A 7,519-nucleotide genomic window follows, 5' to 3' on the forward strand; every position below is an offset into this window, starting at 1 on the left:
TCCCTAATTACTATTGGTTCCCATTAAAATTAAAGTAAACTCAATTTGAGCTTCTGTTTAGCCAAGAGTCTCAGTCCAATACTTGTGCAACTGATATTTTTATTGTAAATTTCAATTTTTATTTTTTTCCTTTAAAATTCATGTTAATACGGGTCTTCAAGTTAAGTTTGTTGGGGAAAACTATTGAACCTTGATTCTATAATCTAAAACATCAGCTTCCCTCGCCAACGTTGCATCACTTGTAACTTTGACAAACCTCCCTTCACCCAAGTGACTGATGAAAATTTATAAGGCTAAATAGAGAATCTTATGACAGGCCACCGAACACCTCCTTCAAGGTGACAATCATTTATTAAACTACACATTTGAGGGTAGCTACGCATTTATTGAATTGCTCTATCGCTTAACACACTCACATTTCTCTATCTTATCTGCAGGTATGTCATACTCATGAGAATTTACCAAATATTTTCCTGGAATTCTAATAAACTGCATCAGAAATATTTTTCTACTCTTACAGATTTAGCAAAGACGGTTCTGCTGAGGAAGGCAATGGGCATTCGTTGAGCGTTTAAGCTTTCAAAATGCATCATCTCATTTATGACTACCTTCCAGGGTGCTCTCTTTTATCTTCCACAAATGAGTCACAAAGGCTTGGGGGAAGTTGTATAGGTATGGGATGTAACACAACTAGAAGGCAAGGGGTCCACATTCTTTTCCATATGTCACTGTTTACTAGCCTCGTGGCAATAAGCGAGTCCCTTAATAGCTCTGCAATGGACCATATTTCAAAATACACTCAGCTCTGAATAATTGGTTATGCCCTGAATTGTATTTGCTAATTCACAGTGTATGTAAGAGCGAACCAGAATAAAGTGCCTAAGATGTAATAAAAACTTCTCTATCTTTCACTTAAAAGTTTGAGATAGTAGTCCAGAGCTCATATAGATGCTCTCTTCTGCACAGTTCTCAGGATTCTAGGTTCTTTCTACCTTGTTCCTGCATCATTCATGGCCTCCAGTCCCAAGGTCAACTCATTGTTCTCGATGGCTCCTCTAAACTCCAGTTATAACACCCACACTCCAGGAGGCAGAAAGGAGAAAGGGTAGAGAAAAATGCACAATGCAAATTTGTTTTAGGAAAGGGTTCTAGCAGCTGTTACACGACACTTCCACATATATCTTATTATCTAAAAGTTAGTCATACAGCCATATCTCACGGCAAGGAAGTCTAAAAAGTGCTTTTTGAAGTTCCGTGTGCCCATGTACTCAGTAAAAATTTAGGTTTTCTGTTGCTACAGAATAAAGAAAATGGATCTGGGAGACAATTGTGAATCTCCATCACAAACAGATATAAAATGCATTATCAATATAAAACAAGTTCAGCGTCATATATTTGTTTTTGATGAAACCAACTGATTCCTGAAACACAAACATCATGGATTGTTTTAAATATGTTCTAGAAATGCTCAGGGACTTAATACACTTATATATTAATTTTTTTTATCCAGTCAACCGATGTTTATAAAATGGTCCGGAAACCACACTAGACATTGTTGTTTTAACAATCAATTCAAGGCATGGTCCCTGTCCTTGAGGAGCTCAGAGTGTTGTGAAGGAGGTAGACTTTTGAACAAATATTATAAGTTTCATAACAGAATTATATACAGAGGAACCTGGAAGAAGAGTAAGATTAAAATAACTAAACCTTGGAGATTTGAGAAAGACTTTTAAAAAGGTACTATTAAACTGAATTCTGAAAGAAAAAATGAATATTTATCAGTGAAAAAGGGAAGGGTTTAAGTACTCTGGGTAAGAAAATAATACATGCTAAGGCATAAATTATAAGTAAAAAAAGAATCATGCTGTTAGATTTAAACTGAGTACAATTTGGTAAGAGCCACGAATGCCATTCCAAATCTATCCTATAGGAATAAAGGGCACTAAAGACTTTAAATAGAGGAGGATATTATACAATCCGTGGAGGTTCTTTTTTGGTGAGTGTTGGCAACATGAATGGAATATTGGAATCAGTGAGAGACTAGAGGCCGGATGGTTATCGCCAGTCAATAATTCAAATGACAGAAGATGAGACTCTCAGTGCGGCAAGGGGAGAAGATGACTCTCAAATAGGTCATTGATCCTCCTATTATCTCCTCATGTACTATTTGCTTTTTCCTTTCTAATTTTGAAATCATCCTTTTCATCAGAGGAGAGAGCCTAAATAGATGTTACATGGTTTTTCCAATTTTTCTATCATTTGTTACTCCATTTGCTCTAAAAAATAGCATTGCCCACTCCCCTCCTTTCTTTTGCTTATAATTCAATAATGCCAACAACTGAAAATTATAAGTTAATTATATGCAAGACTCTATGTCAAGAGCTATCCATGTTATTTCTCTTTGTTCTCTCTTCATGTGTAAGTGCCTACCTATGAGGCAGGTACTATTATTAAGAAAGATTAAATACCTTTCACAAGAGCGCTCTTTGGTAAGTGGTGGAGCTCAGGTGCCAAATCAAGGCTACCCATCAATAACTAGATAGCACATCTACCCATTGACATGTAGATATTTTCGTACTTACTAATGAATAACAAACTTAAGCACATTCAATTCATGAGCTTTTGATACGCTTATCATTCATTTGTGCCTCCTACCTGTGTGTGTGTGTGTGTGTGTGGTGGTTTCTGTTGTTCAATGCATCCCTTCTTTCACTTCTCTTGTATATCAAGATCTATCAAGAGGGAATTCCATTTAATTTCTTAAAGAATGGAAGCTCACATTCATTCAAACTAACTTTGTTTCTTTATGAAATGAGATATTAGCATAACCTATAAAAAGGACAGTTTTTCTGTATACAGACATCCAACCTACTTGAACCCAGAGCCCTTTTAGCGAAGACCACCTCCTGGATTTTGTTAAAATTTGCGAAATTGCACCATTATTATATTTCTCTGCTTTCTTACCCATCTCTGTACCAGCTTCCAGCCTCACTCTTCAACACAGAGTTTAGTATTAACTAAAGTATTGTTGATAGTTTTATTCATAAATATAATTTGTTAGTAGTAAACAAAACTGGATTTTCTAGGACAGATTATTATAGAACTTAATTTAAAAAAAAATCTGTCAAAATTAGTGGCACCTCGGTGGCTCAGTGGTTGAGCATCTGCCTTCGGCTCAAGGCGTGATCCCAGAATCCAGGATCGAGTCCCACGTCGGGCTCCTGCGAGGAGCCTGCTTCTCCCTCTGCCTGTGTCTGTGCCTCTCTCTGTGTGTCTCTCATGAATAAATAAATCTTTAAAAAATCTGTTAAAATTAGAACTATGCTACTAATATGAATTATAGCAGATGAAAACAATTAAAAAGAATTTGTTTAGCTAATGTCAAATGCAACTATTTTCAGAAAATAATAGCTCCCTACTTTTATGACTGAATTAGACACTTTGCTTGATCTTCTGACAACCATTTCTCTCCCTTTAGGAGCATTATGGTGACAGTAGATAAACACATTTGGAGTCAGAAAGACCTGCTTTCAGGTCAAAACCCCTCCTACTTACCAGTTGTACGACCTCGTGCAAGTCACTTAACATTTCTGACCTCTAGTTTCCTAATCTGTAAAATGCAGATTATACCATATATATTTTAGAGTGAGAATTAAATGGAGTTTCACCTATGAAATGCCCAGCACAATGCCTAAAACAGGTCTGGTTAATACAGTTAGCATGGGTATAGATTCAAGTGGAACACAATTTGGATCTGCAAGGAAACTCCTGGAGATAAGTTAATTGAACTCAATCATTCAGCAGATGATAGCACTGAACCCCACACATGTGAAGTGATTTGCTCAAAGTTACACCGTGAATGGACCCAGAGCAGACACCAGATCCTGTACTACCTCTGTCAGCTGAGCCTTCAGCCACTACTTTGTACCATTTCAACCAGAGGAAACTATTTTCAAATTCCATGCAAAAGCATTTGTGTAAAGTATTTTACATCCAGCAGAAAAGGAAAGAATTAAAACAAAATAGTGTGATGAAAGACCATTACTACAGAATTCAAATATACTACCATGTTGATAAGAAGAAAATTGGGCTTTTGAAATCTACTTAACTGTCCTAGACCATGAGAGCATAGCTTTCAGAAAGTGAAATGAGAATAAGAGAAAAAAGTTAATGCAAAAGAAATTGAGTTCAGGGAAATCTACTTACCTCCACCAGATCCATGATAATAGAAAATACAGATTTTAAAAAAGTAAAATGAGGACATTAGAAATGACATTTTAAACTTATAGATAGGATCCCTAGGTGGCGCAGCGGTTTGGCGCCTGCCTTTGGCCCAGAGCGCGATCCTGGAGACCTGGGATTGAATCCCATATCGGGCTATATTACTCAGCCATTAGAAACAACAAATACCCACCATTTGCTTCAACGTGGATGGAACTGGAGGGTATTATGCTGAGTGAAGTAAGTCAATCGGAGAAGGACAAACAGTGTATGTTCTCACTTATTTGGGGAATATGAATAATAGTGAAGGGGAATATAAGGGAAGGGAGAAGAAATGTGTGGGAGATATCAGAAAGGGACACAGAACATAAAGACTTCTAACTCTGGGAAATGAACTAGGGGTGGTGGAAGGGGAGGAGGGCGGGGGGTGGGGGTGAATGGGTGACGGGCACGGAGGGGGACACTTGACGGGATGAGCACTGGGTGTTATTCTGTATGTTGGTAAATTGAACACCAATAAAAATTAATTTATAAAAAAAATAAAATAAAATAAACTTATAGATAAAGAAGCCAAAGTAGATTCAAGTAGATAAAATATTGGAAGTGACTCTGTATAATAAATTGTTCCGACGTTAATAATAGCAACCATACTTTACCCAAATATTACATGTTAAACACTGCATTAACCATTTATTTATCATCTTAAGGCTAAATATTTTGGTAATCTTTCAGTAGGTTCAAATATTAAAAAACATGACTGAGGATTTTAAAGGTGGCAAACTCAGATGCAAACATCTGCCTCGGAGGCCCTTCATCCTCCCATCACACTTCTTGCTTCCAGGTGGAATCCCCTCCCTCGTTCCTCACCTGTGACTGAACCCAGCAGCAGGACTCCAGGATCGCTTTTGCTTTTCCATCCTGATAATCTCTTTGTTGCCAGAGATGCTCCTCCGACCTTCCATTCGTTGGGAGAGAGCCACCGTCCCAAGGAAGGCACCATACAGCAGGACCGGAAAACTTTGGCATCACATGTTTACACTTTCTTCAAAAGCCTCGAATTATATTAACAGACAGCAAAATGAGAGATGTGCTAGCTTCACCAGACCTATCTACCCGATCCCCTCCAGACTAAGTATCTCCTGAGGAGAAGAAGAGTCGTAGAGTCAGTCACAGAAGGGCGAATGTCGCTGAGGGTCATACCCGCTGACCCTCCACCCAAATCAATGTTTGGGAAGGGAAACCCTTTAAGACAACAGATGCTTCTGAGAGAATGGAGAACCTATGCCTCGCTTCCAGTGCTGAGGTCAAGGAGATACCAAGCTGTGTGGACAAGTCCTGGCTGCAGTATAGACTGCTGGAAATCCAGTTGGTAGCTGATCTCGGGCTAACCCCAAGGCTGACATCTATTTTTTGAACAAGAGAAGAGACCTCTAGGGAAGGCGTAAGGAGGGGAAGAAGGTCTAATGAAAGCTACAGGCCCCCTGAAGGCCCCAGGTGAGTGGCACGGAGCAGGCGACACTTTCTTGTGCCTTCTAGGGACTCCAGATTTGACTTTGTTCAATCCCTAAATGATTTACAACACCCCAAACTGACTTATAAAATTTGACATTTACTAGATTACTTTTTCTGCCGTCATACAGAATGTGATCTTGAGGTAGAAATTACATTCCCTTTCACAAAAGCAGAGTTTCCTTTCTTGGGGTACATTTGTTTGCACCTTTGAAAATGCCTATCAATACATAATAAAATTAAAAGACGAATATATATTTTTTTAAATACCCTAATAGAGGTCTTGACCCTAGGGCTCTTTTAATTGGTCATTCTTTTCTATTTTTAAAGAACTGAGTTATCTGCACACTGCAGCTCATCTATATTGAAAAGAGTATAATAATCAAATTACATGGACATTAGGACTGTAAGGACACCAAGCTATTTGTCCTATGTGTGAAATAATGAGCATCTTGTTTGTAGCCATTGCCATTATGATGTTATTACACAACCATTAAATTGAAGTCCTTATTCTGCTGCTAAAACAACTGATCGATATCCATTTCCATCCTCTGATGGTTGGAACCGAGATGATGTTGTTGCAAATGAGCCACAGACGGATAATGATCCTTTTGCACTGAAATATTCAAAAGAATTCCCTGAAGCTTCTGATTTCCTTAAAGGATGGTACAAATGATCAACTAAGTTATCCACGCAGGTGAGAAAATGTGCTTACTCTCCTCTGTCCCATGTAACTTCATATTAATATTTGAGACAGGGATCCCTGGGTGACACAGCGGTTTGGCGCCTGCATTTGGCCCAGGGCGCGATCCTGGAGACCCGGAATCGAATCCCACATCGGGCTCCCGGTGCATGGAGCCTGCTTCTCCCTCTGCCTGTGTCTCTGCCTCTCTCTGTCTCTCTCTGTGACTATCATAAGTAAATAAAAATTAAAAAAAATATTTGAGACAGAAGCTGAGACAATAAATTGCCCTGCAGGACTACTCCCTGTTCCTCTGTCTGGAACCAATCCCACTGAGGGAGTCCCATTTCGTTTCTGAGTTGAGCAAGCATGGGTCCTAATGAGCCAGGTGATATATAAGCCTTATAAGGCTGATTTACTGATGTCTCTGTGTTTGGGGCTCTCTCAGAAATAAATAGATTTCTTGCCATCAATGGCATGTGATTTACTGAAATCATATTCATGGAGACCATAAGTTCTGTGCTTGAAAAGACGTAGATAGAAGTTCAGTTATAATAGGAAGACAGAAACAGACCACTGGAGGGAAAAAAAAAAAAGAACCGGATAAATTTCAGCACTTTTACTCCAAAGAGGGAAAAATCATTGCATACCCTTGTTTAAAGCTTTATGGAATATATTTTGATGAAAGTAGATGACACAGAGTATGTTATATATAAATTCTATATTACATGTGGAATTATACATATATTTTCAGGGACAAAAGGTGCCTGGTATATTAAAACACTTCATTAACAACATTTTTTTGTATTAAGTACCAATTATGTGGCATACACTTTAATAAAGCAGTGAAAAGAGAGTCATTAACGCGGTCCTGTCCAGCCCCCTCATTCAGTGAGTTCCTGTCATGGGTTGAATTGCATCCCTTCAAAATCCATATGTTGAAGTCCTATCTAACCCCCAGGAACTTGGAATCTGACTGTATTTGGAATTAGGACTTTAAAGGGGTAATTAAGTTAAAATAGGGTCATTAGGGCAGACCCTAATCCAATATGACCGATGTCCCTAAAAGAAGAGATTAGGACAAAGGCGTGCACAGAAAAGACAGAG

The sequence above is a fragment of the Nyctereutes procyonoides genome, unplaced genomic scaffold (assembly GCF_905146905.1).
Source record: "Nyctereutes procyonoides isolate TBG_1078 unplaced genomic scaffold, NYPRO_anot_genome, whole genome shotgun sequence".
NCBI lineage: Eukaryota > Metazoa > Chordata > Mammalia > Carnivora > Canidae > Nyctereutes > Nyctereutes procyonoides.